The 13,244-nt window shown below is 43.9% G+C and overlaps 1 long non-coding RNA gene across 1 annotated transcript in view; it reads right to left on the bottom strand.

Moving 5' to 3' along the window:
- The window catches only part of LOC138664220 (uncharacterized), a 63,391-nt gene that overhangs the window by 12,043 nt on the left and 38,104 nt on the right, over positions 1-13,244 (bottom strand). The gene's annotated exons all lie outside the window — the stretch shown is intronic.

The raw sequence follows: 13,244 nt of genomic DNA, 5'->3' as shown, positions 1-13,244 counted from the left end.
ATACTCCATATTTATACTCCATCCTCCCCCCCTGTGTGCATGGCTCCCCCCATCCTCCCACCCTGCGTGCATGGCTCCTCCATCCTCCCACCCTGCGTGCATGGCCCCTCCATCCTCTCACCCTGTGAGCATGGCCCCTCCATCCTCTCACCCTGCGTGCATGGCTCCTCCATCCTCTCACCCTGCGTGCATGGCTCCTCCATCCTCTCACCCTGCGTGCATGGCTCCTCCATCCTCTCATCCTGCGTGCATGGCTCCTCCATCCTCCCACCCTGCGTGCATGGCTCCCCCAGCCTCCTCCCCTGTCATACTCACCTTTCTCTCACCGCGTGGCACAGAACTTCCCGGCATCTCTGCAGCGTCTTCCTTCCTGTATGAGCGGTCACGTGGTAACGCTCATTAAGGTAATGAATATGCGCATATTCATCACCTTAATGAGCGGTACCACGTGACCGCTGAAGACAGGACGCGCTGCCGGCACTTAGACGGAGTTGCAGCCACCGCTGGAGGAAGGTGAGTATGACGTCTTCAGGGAAGGGGGGGAAGGAGGGAGGGAGGGAGGAGGGGGGCGCGGGCACTTGACCCCGGACTTTTATAAAAAAAAAGAAAGAAAAAACCTTGCTCAAGTGCGCCCCCCGTATCCTGCCGCCCTAGGCACATGCCCTCAAGTGCCTAGTGGCAAATACGGCCCTGTGTAAATAGGTGGGCTATGTAGGGGCTCATACTGTAGAAGTGGGCTATGTAGGGGCTCATACTGTATATAGGTGGGCTATGTAGGGGCTCATACTGTATACAGGGGGCTATATGGGTGTTCATATTGTATATAGGAGGCTGCTTGGAACTCATAGTGTATATAGGGAGGCTTTGTGGGGGTTAATACTGTATATAAGAGGTATGTGCTGGCTCATACTGTATATAGCGGGACTATGTGGGGCTCATACTGTATATAGGGCAATGTGGGAGCTCATGCTGTATATTGGGGACTAAATGGGGGCTCATAATGTACAGTATATTGGGGGACTGTGAAGGGGATCTTGCTTTATATGAGGGGGGCTGTGTTGGCTCATAATTAATATATTGGGTGTCAGTATACTTAATTCTGCTCAGTATTAAGTGATGCAAGTAATCTGAAAAATTATAATTAATATGATAATATTAATATTAAGCAGAATTAATTTCAACTTATTGGTTTGGATCTCGACAACAATCACAGTCTCTCATATGGCCCCTCGGGAAAATTAATTACACTCCCTGGTCTACTATATTGAAACAAAATATTCTTACGTCTTCTTGTTTTTGAAACTTGTTATAAAACTGTTGCATATATTTACGGTAAGTTCCATTTTTACAACGGTACACAATTTCTCAGAGTCTCTGTCTGTAAATCATTCAGATGTGTCCTGTTTACTGATTTTAATATTCTTTTGAAATATTTGTATTTCGATTAGATACCAATTCTGTTTTTCTGCCTAGCAGGGTGCAAATGAGCAGCACAACACAATTCGTCTCTTTCTTTCCAATAAATAATTTTGCAGACATGAACATTACAGCAGTACAGTAATTATTAGTGCTGACATACTGTACGGATGTTCTTGAATAGCACTTTTATTTTGCACTAGATGGTGGCCCGATTCTAACGCATCAGGTATTCTAGAATATGTATTTATGTATGTACAGTATATAGCAGCCACATAGTATATAGCACAGGCCACGTAGTATATAGGAGCCATGTAGTATATAGCAGACAAATACTACGTGGCCTGTGCTATATACTATGTGGCTGCTATATACATACATATTGTAGAATACCCGATGCGTTAATACAGGCCACGCAATATATAACAGTGGCCACGCAGTATATAACACAGTCACGTACTATATAACACAGCCCACGCAGTATATAGCAGCCACGCAGTATATAACACAGGCGACGTAGTATATAACACAGGCAGTGTCATAAAGATTTAATTGTTTTGTTTTTCAAATAAACTCTTGGACAGTATTGTGTCTCAGGGCTCAATGGATCACTGAAATCAATCTTAAACACATGTGATAATTAGTTTTCCAGGTGATTCTAATTAAAGGAAAACTATTTAAAAATTATGTTCCATATTATTAAGCAGGCCACAGGTTTCAAGTAATATGGGAACTAAAAAGGATCTCTCTGCTGCTGAAAAGCATTAAATAGTGCAATGCCTTGGACAAGGTATGAAAACATTAGCTATTCCACGAAAACTTAAGAGTGGTCATCATACTGTGAAGAGATTTGTGACTGAAACAGAGCACAGACAGAGTTCATGCAGATAAAGGCATAATGAGGAAGGTTTCTGCCAGACAAATTAATGGGATTAAGAGAGCAGCTGCCAAAATACCATTACAAAGCAGCAAACAGTTATTTGAAGCTGCTGGTGTCTCTGGAGTCCCTCGAACCTCAAGGTGTAGGATCCTTCAAAGCATTGCTGTGGTGCATAAACCTAATATTCAGCCACCCTTAAACAGTTTTCAGAAGCAAAAATGTTTAAAGTGGGCCCAGACATACATGAACACTAATTTCCAAATAGTCTTATTTACTGATGAGTATCAAGCAACCCTGGATGGTCCAGATGGATGGAGTAGTGGATGGTTGGTGGATTGCCACCATGTCCCAACAAGGCTGCGACGTCAGCAAGGAGGTGGAGTCACATTTTGGGCCAGAATCACGGGGAAACAGCTGGTAGGGCGCTTTAAGGTTCCTGAAGGTGTGAAAATGACTGACTGACAACTTTTTTCCATGGTCTAAAAATCAGAAACGTGCCTTCAGGAGCAAAATCATCTTCATGCATGACAATGCCCCATCTCATGCTGCAAAGAATACCTCTGAGTCATTGGCTGCTATGGGCATAAAAGGAGATAAATTCATGGCGTGGTCACCATCTTTCCCTGACCTCAACCGTACAGAGAACCTTTGGAGTATCATCAAGCAAAAGATCTATGAGGGTGGGAGGCAGTTCACATCAAAACAGCGGCTCTGGGAGACTATTCTGACTTCATGCAAAGAAATACAAGCAGAAATTCTCCAAAAACTCACAAGTTCAATGGATGCAAGAATTGTGAAGGCGATATCAAAGAAGGGATGTTAACATGTAACTTGGCCTGTTAGGAGGTTTTGGAGTTAAATAGCTGTTTTGTTCAGTGAATGTGACCTCCTAATGCTGCAAATTCCACAAATGAGCATTTTCAGTTCTTTAAAACATATCAAATGTATAGAAATTCTACTGTGCCTAATAATTTGGAACAGTGCATTTTGAGTTTTTATTTATTTTGGAGATTATACTGTTATCATTGGGAGGTTTCTTCAATAAAATTCGATGCACTGGGGAACACAATTTTTTAAGAGTTAGGTCAGACAGCTGTTCTTAATTAATTTTTGGATGCTGAATCCAGAAATGATCTCAGTTTTTCTCTATCACGTCAAGTTTTTGAACTATAGGATTTTTGTCTTCTCAAAACTATGTAAACTACTGTACCTAAAAAGTGTTGTTTTTTTATTAAATAGTACAAATATGAACAAAAAATGAAATATATAAGAAATAGGCATGACAAAGTTGTGACTACTCTTACAAGTTGCCACGTAGCTCTATATGAGTCGAATTGTAATCAGATAACAAGTCTTATTACAGATATCAGTGCAATTGTGCTTCTCTGGCAGGTAAGTTGTGTAGGAAAAACTTGACGTGCTAGAAAAATCTGACTACATTTTTGGAATCAGCATGCCAATTTTAGTATAAATCAGCTCAAAAACCTAACTCAACAGAAAAAATTTTTCAAGTTGTTCCCCTAATCTAACGGGTGATGACTTTTATTAGACTGACTGTCATTTGCACCGACCATTTAGGAAAATCCGAGAAAAATATCATTTGCATAATAATTTGGAACACAGTGTAGTTTTGCCAGAGGCACCAGCAGCTTCAAATATCTGTTTGCTGGTTTGTAATAGCTTTTTAGCAACTGGTCTCTAAAGGTACCGTCACACTTAACGATATCGTTAACGATATCTTTGCTTTTTGTGACGTAGCAACGATATCGTTAAGGAAATCGTGTGACAGCGACCAACGATCAGGCCCCTGCTGGGAGATCGTTGGTCGCTGAAGAAAGTCCAGAACTTTATTTTGTCGCTGGATCTCCCGCTGACATCGCTGGATCGGCGTGTGTGACACCGATCCAGCGATGTCTTCACTGGTAACCAGGGTAAACATCGGGTAACTAAGCGCAGGGCCGCGCTTAGTAACCCGATGTTTACCCTGGTTACCAGCGTAAAAGTAAAAAAAAACAAACAGTACATACTTACCTACCGCTGTCTGTCCCCGATGCTCTGCTTCTCTGCACTCCTCCTGCACTGGCTGTGAGCACAGCAGCCGGAAAGCAGAGCGGTGACGTCACCGCTCTGCTTTCCGGCTGACCGACGCTCACAGCCAGTGCAGGAGGAGTGCAGAGAAGCAGAGCGCCGGGGACAGACAGCGGTAGGTAAGTATGTACTGTTTTTTTTTTTTTTTACTTTTACGCTGGTAACCAGGGTAAACATCGGGTTACTAAGCGCGGCCCTGTGCTTAGTAACCCGATGTTTTCCCTGGTTACCCGGGGACTTCAGGATCGTTGGTCGCTGGAGAGCTGTCTGTGTGACAGCTCTCCAGCGACCAAACAGCGACGCTGCAGCGATCGACATCGTTGTCGGTATCGCTGCAGCGTCGCTTAGTGTGACGGTACCTTTAATCCAAAGAACTTGCCTGGCAGAAACCTTCCTCATTCTGCCTTTATCAGTACAAACATGTCTGTGCTCAGATTCAGCCACAAATCTCTTAACAGTACGATGATCACGCTTAAGTTTTCAGGAAATATCTCATGTTTTCATCCCTTAACCAAGGCATTGCACTATTTAACGCTTTTCAGTAGCAGAGAGATCCTTTTTCTTTCCCATGTTACTTAAAAACTGTGGCCTGCTTAACAATGTGGAACATCATTTTTAACCCCTTCATGACCAGGGGATTTTTCGTTTTTCCGTGTTCGTTTTTCGCTCCCCTCCTTCCCAGAGCCATAACTTTTTTATTTTTCCGTCAATTTGGCCATGTGAGGGCTTATTTTTTGCGGGACGAGTTGTACTTTTGAACGACATCATTGGTTTTAACATGTCGTGTAGTAGAAAACGGGAAAAAAATTCCAAGTGCGGTGAAATTGCAAAAAAAGTGCAATCCCACATTGGTTTTTTGTTTGGCTTTTTTGCTAGGTTCACTAAATGCTAAAAATGACCTGCCATTATGATTCTCCAGGTCATTACGAGTTCATAGACACCAAACATGACTAGGTTATTTTTTATCTAAGTGGTGAAAAAAAATTCCAAACTTTGCTAAAAAAAAAAAAAAAAAAATTGCGCCATTTTCCGATACTCGTAGCGTCTCCATTTTTCGTGATCTGGGGTCGGTTGAGGGCTTATTTTTTGCGTGCCGAGATGACGTTTTTAATGATAGCATTTCGGTGCAGATACATTCTTTTGATCGCCCGTTATTGCATTTTAATGCAATGTCGCGGCGACCAAAAAAACGTAATTCTGGCGTTTCGAGTTTTTTTCCCGCTACGCTGTTTAGCGATCAGGTTAATACTTTTTTTTATTTGATAGATCGGGCAATTCTGAGCGCGGCGATACCAAATATGCGTAGATTTGATATTTTTTTTATTGATTTATTTTGATTGGGGCGAAAGGGGGGTGATTTAAACTTTTATGTTTTTTTTATTTTTTTCACATTTTTTTAAACTTTTTTTTTTAACTTTTGCCATGCTTCAATAGCCTCCATGAGAGGCTAGAAGCAGGCACAGGCCGATCGGCTCTGCTACATAGCAGCGATCTGCTGATCGCTGCTATGTAGCAGAATTGCACGTGTGCTGTGAGCGCCGACCACAGGGTGGCGCTCACAGCGACGGGCAATCAGTAACCATAGAGGTCTCAAGGACCTCTATGGCTACAATGGAGACGCATCGCCGACCCCCGGACATGTGACGGGGGTCGGCGATGACGTCATTTCCGGCCGCCCGGCCGGAAGCGGTAGTTAAATGCTGCTGTCTGCGTTTGACAGCGGCATTTAACTAGTTAATAGGTGCGGGCAGATCGCGATTCTGCCCGCGCCTATTACGGGCACATGTCAGCTGTTCAAAACAGCTGACATGTCCCGGCTTTGGTGCGGGCTCACCGCGGAGCCCTGCATCAAAGCAGGGGAGCCGGCATCGGACGGTATAGTACGTCCGATGCCGGTAAGGGGTTAAGTAGTTTTCCTTTAATTAGAATCACCTGGAAAACTAATTATCACATGTGTTTAAGATTGATTTCAGTGATCCCTGACACACAATAACATCCACGAGTTTATTTGAAAAACAGAAAAATTAAATCTTTATGAAACTTAAATCCAATTTGCATAACAATTTGGAACACAGTGTAGCTTTGTCCCTGCAGCAATAGAGGAGCATAAGATCTACTCAGGGCTGGACTGGGACTAAAAATCAGCCCTGGCACACAAACCAAAGCAGCACACGTGCAAATTGCTGTTTTTTAAAATAGAAATGTATGTTTTCTATGCAACCTTTTCTGTACAGTTTGTGGGTGAGAAGACTAGGCCCAGTGGCCAGCGTTCGTAGCAGATGATAAATTGTAAAGTAATAAGTAGAATTTTTTTTGTGAAATTTTAACCCCTTAAGCCCCGAAGCTTTTTTTCGGTTTTGCAATTTTTTTTTTTCATTTTTTGCTCCCCTTCTTCCCAGAGCCATAACTTTTTATTTTCTGTCAATATGGCCATGTGAGGGTTTGCTTTTTGTGGGAAAAGTTGTACTTTGAACGACACCATTGGTTTTACCATGTCATGTACTAGAAAATGGGAAAAAAATTTCCAAGTGAGGTGAAATTGCAAAACAAGTGCAATCCCACACTGTTTTTTTGTTTTGCTTTTTTACTAGGTTTACTAAATGCTAAAACTGACCTGACATTATGATTCTCCAGGTCATTATGAGTTCATAGACACCAAACATGTCTAGGTTATTTTTTATCTAAGTGGTGAAAAAAAATTCCAAACTTTGTTATGAGTGGGGTACCGCAGGGGTCGGTGTTGGGACCTATTCTCTTCAACATATTTATTAATGATCTTGTAGAAGGTTTACACAGTAAAATATCAATATTTGCAGATGATACAAAACTATGTAAAGCAGTCAATACACGAGAAGATAGTATTCTGCTACAGATGGATCTAGATAAGTTGGAAACTTGGGCCGAAAGGTGGCAGATGCAGTTTAACAATGATCAATGTAACTTTATACACATGGGAAGAAGGAGTCAATATCACCATTACACACTGATCGGGCAACCACTGGGTAAATCTAACATGGAGAAGGACTTGGGGTTCCTAGTTAATGATAAACTTACCTGGAGTAGCCAGTGCCAGGCAGCGGCTGCCAAGGCAAACAAGATCATGAGGTGCAATAAAAGAGGTCTGGATACACATGATGAGAGCATTACACTGCCTCTGTACAAATCCCTGGTTAGACCGTACATGGAGTACTGTGCACAGTTTTGGGCATTGGTGCTCAGGAAGGATATAATGGAACTAGAGCGAGTACAAAGGAGGGCATCAAAATTAACTACAATACCCAGAGAGAATAGCAAAATTAGGATTATTTAGTCTAGAAAAAAGACGACTGAGGGGCGATCTAATAACCATGTGCAGGGCCCCAGGGTCCTGGTCGTTGCAGTAATATCATTCTCCTCTAGGGGGGAGTGATGTTACGTTTGAAGGCAATAAAGGAGATCTCTTTACCAGGTATCACAAACCATGCAACACACTTCACACTCCAGTCCACCAGGGGGAGCTACGCTCCTATTTATTAGGGCAATCTTTACAATTAGGTAAAACTGGTGGTCTGGGTAGAAAGTGAGTCAGAAGCTGGCTGAGCTTCACTCAGGCAGTCCCTGTCAGGAAGACAGAGGGAAAGGAGGAACATATAGCAGTTGCCAACAGGGTGGTCCCTGACAGGGGTAGGATCCTGTCAGAGGCCTAGACAGAAGGTCACGGAGCTGCGCCTGCCTACCGATGCAGCAGCATCCTAAGAAAGAGACAAGAACAGCGAATTGTATTGTAGAGGGTGAGAAATGAAGTCACAGCAAAAGGAGAGGAAACCAGAAGGAGTTCTGCCCTGCGGTGGATGCCTCCTTCGGAGGGGCAGTGAGGTGTGGGATCCGGTGGCCGGAATGCCGAGAGAGCGGTCGTCTCCATGCCTTGCTCCAGAGACCGGCAGGACAGCTAATTGCACATTACTGATCCGCACCTATGCCCAGGAGGCACGGTGGCAACTTGTGGGGGCCGGGGCATGCTAGAGTCCCTGTAAAAAGCCCCAGGCCACCGGTCATACAGGTGTGTTCCTGTCCATCTGGGGGACAGAGAGAAACATAGTAACATAACATCTACAACAGTTGTGGGGACCTTACCGAGGGGCTTGGCAGGGAGGTACTATAGCATCCAGGTGCTAGAGGAAGGCTACTGATTTCCACCTGGATAAGGGGACTCTGGATTTGCCTTCAGACCGGCCGGACTCTGCCAGCCCTGTGATCTGGTGCTCTGGACTGTGGATGCTGAAGCCTTCAGTAAAAAGGTAAAGAGACTGCAACCTTGTGTCCTCGTTCTTCACTGCGCCTAACATTATTCACCATCTACACACTGGGAAGCCCTGGGGACATACTTCACCTGTGGGAAGGTATACCATCTAGCGGCCATGACATCACCCCAGCGGACCCCTATGCAGCGTCGGTCACCCTGACCGAATACCACAGGTGGCATCATGAACATTTCCCCTTTACAGACCTTCCCCTTTTATAACGGACCTCCCGAGGGCCAAGAACCGGGTCAGCCACCGTGACATCCCCCTTGACAACCGAAGGACCCGGTACCGAGTACCCCATAGCCCTACGGGGGCGATCCACATGTATAAGTATATAAGGGGACAATACAAATATCTCGCTGAGGATCTGTTTATACCAAGGAAGGTGACGGGCACAAGGGGGCATTCTCTGTGTCTGGAGGAGAGAAGGTTTTTCCACCAACATAGAAGAGGATTCTTTAGTTTTAGGGCAGTGAGAATCTGGAATTCCTTGCCTGAGGAGGTGGTGATGGCGAACTCTGTCGAGGGGTTCAAGAGAGGCCTGGATGTCTTCCTGGAGCGTAATAATATTGTATCTTACAGTTATTAGGTTCTTTAGAAGGACATAGATCTGGGATTTATTCTGACAGAATATATATATATATATATATATATATATATATATATATGCTATTTTTGTTTCAGTCAAGATGGAGTGCAGAGTGTACATTAATGAGAAAAAAAATGAACTTTTTTGAATTTACCAAATGGCTGCAATGAAGCGAAGAGTGAAAAATGTAACGGGGCCTGAATACTTTCTGGACCCACTGTAAATGTACTAAATTTGCCTCTGGGCTGACACAGAACACTAACTCACTGTCATGCCCTCAGCCGCGGGTCCGGTCTCTCAGGGACAAGGAGACCGGCGCTCCTCGCACCGCGCTCTGCACCTCACTCACCCTGTCCGTGGCTCCAGATGATTGGCGGCTCCGTTCTCTCCTAGGAACCTGCATCCCCTTGGCAGGTCTCCTGGAAATGCTCTTAGGAGGTGTGCCCCACTTCCTGCACATACTTAAAGCAGCAGGGCACCTGTTCTCTATTAGGGCTGCCTGTGCTGTGATGCTATTTGCATAAAGGGCATCCTCCCCTTGAGGGGGTGACTGGGCAACGTGTTCATTCTGTAGGATCATTGCCTCCTGCTTAGGCCACACTCTGCTGTGCTCTGCGATTTGAAGACTGTTGCTTTGCATTATACTAAAACCTCTGTCTCCACAGAATCCTCTGCTGGCAGTTTCCTATCCTGGATCCTTCTGGACACTCTGGTCTCCACTCCAGGCTGACCAAGCCTCTCCTCACGGAAGCATCCAGAAACCACTACCGGCTGGATCAGTCTTTCCAGGATCACACGGAGCGTCTGGGATTCTCTCCACCGACAGAGCCAGTATTCCATAGTCTCTTCTATACCGTCTGTACGGGTTGTCCATCTGGTCTGGGATCCGCGGCATTGAGGCTGCCGAGCCCACCAAATCCACCCAGCTAGCAGAGCTCCATCAGGAACTCACTCAACTACTTGAGATGCAGGCCCACCTGTTGGACTACATGACCTCCATGCATGACGATATTTTGACGTATTAACAGGGCATGCCATAAATTAATTGGACCCACATCAGTCTTGAGAATGGGGCTCCATTGCTCTGCCGTGCATGCGCAGCTGTCCCCATTAATTTCTATGGGAGATCTGAAAATTGCTTAGCACGTTCCTCAAGGTACAGCAGAACTGTGCATATGCTCTGAATATGCGAGATATGAAGACCCCTTTATGCAGTGTGCAGGAATATTTATTGGCTCCATATAGAAAGTAATCCTGCTCTAATAATGTGACAGGGATTCATAAATTAATAGAATTCCAGTGATATATTTAGCATGATTAGTGTATGTGGCTGCAGGAATGAAGGACGGCACATAATTGATAATGCGGCTATTGTAAGACTAACACATGATCAGCGGCTCGCTGGGGAATCTCAAGATGGATCTCTATAATGAAAAGGTGGTGCATTCTGGAAATAATCTTCCTGTAGTGACAGTCAGCAAGAATAAACTATTGTACAAGGTGCAGACAGTCCTTCTTAATCTTTCATGTAGTGATTAAATGGTGGTAAGAGACACAGCACATGTCACTGAAGAATCAGGATTTACTAAAGTCTCACCTACAAGACAGTTTTAATAACACCTCTGGATGTTATAAAGAGTAACCGTCCTATACTTTTTATTTCATAAATCAATAGTAACTTTGCAATGTATCTTATCAGTGAAATCTGCTTCTTTCTCCTCCTGGACTGATCATTCACTCTCAATTCACAGGTAAAATCTGTATTTAGTAAAGATAGAGCTTCCCATTACTGAGATGGGAGATGACAGTTAGTGCTTATAACATTCTACGAAGAGAGGAGGATACAGGACATTCAGCTGCATGTTCTTCATAGAACTTCATGGGCACCAACTGTCATCTCCTACTTCAGTAATGGGACAGATTCCCTTTAACAAATTCAAGCATTTGGTAGTTCATTACCCCCAGTTAAAGCTATTCAGGTGCATCTAATCATCACCTGTAGTTCTAGGATTTATTTCTACTGACTCATGACACATTTTACCCATGAATTGAGAATTTTGACAATGAAAGATCAGTCCAGGAGGAGAAAGAAGAGGATTTCTCTGGTAAATTAAATATAGAACGTTGGACACTTTTTAAAAGGAATCTGTCGCCTCAAATTGGCGGGCTATGTAAATGCCCTGTGTCCGGTCCGATGGGCGGTGTTTCATCTTCTTTTCTCCACCTCATCCTTCCCCGCTGTCTGCAATATTTTTGTGAATTTGAGTAGGTGTCCTCCAAAGTTCACGCGTGCGCAATGCAATCTTGCCTCGCGCACACGCAGTATGCTTTTCCCAACTGCAGGCAAAGCCAAAAAGCGTTACTGCGCATGCGCCGGCGTGTTATGTCCCGGAAGTATTTAGCTGATTTTTCTCTTTATAGGTATATTTTTGAGTAAAATGTAAATTGCTCTTTTCTTCTATAAACTACTGACAACATTTCTTCGAATTTTCAAGCTCTAATTTTCGTATTTATTTTCAGAAAATAAGAAATGGTCAAAAGAACCAAAAAATACAGTGCTTGCAGACCTCAAGTAATGCTAAGAAAACAAGTTCATAATCATTTAGAAACAGCAATACTAATGTTTTAACTCAGGAAGAGTTCAGAAATCAATATTTTGTGGAATAACCATGATTTTTATTCACAGTTTTCATGTGTCTTGGCATGCTTTCCACCAGTCTTTCACACTGCTTCTGGGTGACATTATCCCACTCCTGGTACAAAAATATAAGCAGTTCTTTGTTTGATGGCTTGTGACTATCCATCTTCCTCTTGATTACATTCCCGAGGTTTTCAATGGGGTTCAGATCTGGAGACTGGGCTGGCCATGACAGGGACTTGATGTGGTGGTCCTTCATCCACACCTTGATTGACCTTGGTGTGTGGCATGGCGCATTGTCCTGCTGGAGAAACCAGTCCTCAGAGTTGGGTAACATTGCCTGAGCAGAAGGAATCAACTATTTTTCCAGGATAACCTTGTATGCAGCTTGATTCATACGTCCTTCACAAAGATTAACCTGCCCAATTCCAGCCTTGCTGAAGCATCCCCAGATCATCACCGATCCTCCACCAAATTTCACCGAGGGTACAAAACACTGTGGCTTGTACGCCTCTCCAGGTCTCTGTCTAACCATTAGACGACCGGGTGTTGGGTGAAGCTGAAAATTAGACTCATCAGAGAAGATTACCTTACTCCAGTCCTCTATGGTTCAATCCTCATGGTCTTTGGCAAACGTCAGCCTGGCTCTCCTTTGCTTCTCATTGATAAAAGGCTTTTTTTCTGCCTTTACATGACGTGAGCCCTGCCTCTAGGAGCCTGTTACGAACTGTTCTTGGCATGCACTTCACCCCAGCTGCCATTTGCAATTCCTTTTGTAGGTCACTTGATGTCATCCTGCGGTTGCTGAGTGACATTCGAATGAGATGACGGTCATCCCGGTCAGTGAAGAGTAATTTTCGCCTCTTCCAGTCTGTAGCTTCGTTGTCCCCAATCTCTGCTGCTTGATCTTGTTGTAATGGACTGCTGTCTTAGAAATTTTAAGGATGGAGGCAACATGACGCTCACTGTATCCCTCTGCTAGTAAAACCAGAATTGAGCCCTTATTTTCGTCACTCAAGACTTTTCTTTTGAACTCCTTTGGCATGGATAAGTAATTTTTTCCTTCCTATTACTTTTGGGATATTACTAGCACTTGTTTTGCCATCAAGCTTGTCCTATTGCAAGAGGATTGTGAACACCACAGCAGGGTTTTTTATAGTTTCCTTCGTTAAAGGGAACCTGTCACCCCGTTTTTTTAGTACGAGATAAAAATACTGTTAAATAGGGCCTGAGCTGTGCGCTACTATAGTATATTTTGTGTACCCTGATTCCCCACCTATGCTGCCGAAATAACTTACCAAAGTCGCCGTTTTCGCCTGTCAATCAGGCTGGTCAGATCAGATGGGCATG

Source organism: Ranitomeya imitator, chromosome 2 (assembly GCF_032444005.1).
Source record: "Ranitomeya imitator isolate aRanImi1 chromosome 2, aRanImi1.pri, whole genome shotgun sequence".
Taxonomy (NCBI): domain Eukaryota; kingdom Metazoa; phylum Chordata; class Amphibia; order Anura; family Dendrobatidae; genus Ranitomeya; species Ranitomeya imitator.
The sequence above is the reverse complement of the archived record's forward strand: the minus strand, read 5'-3'. Positions and strand labels throughout refer to the sequence as shown.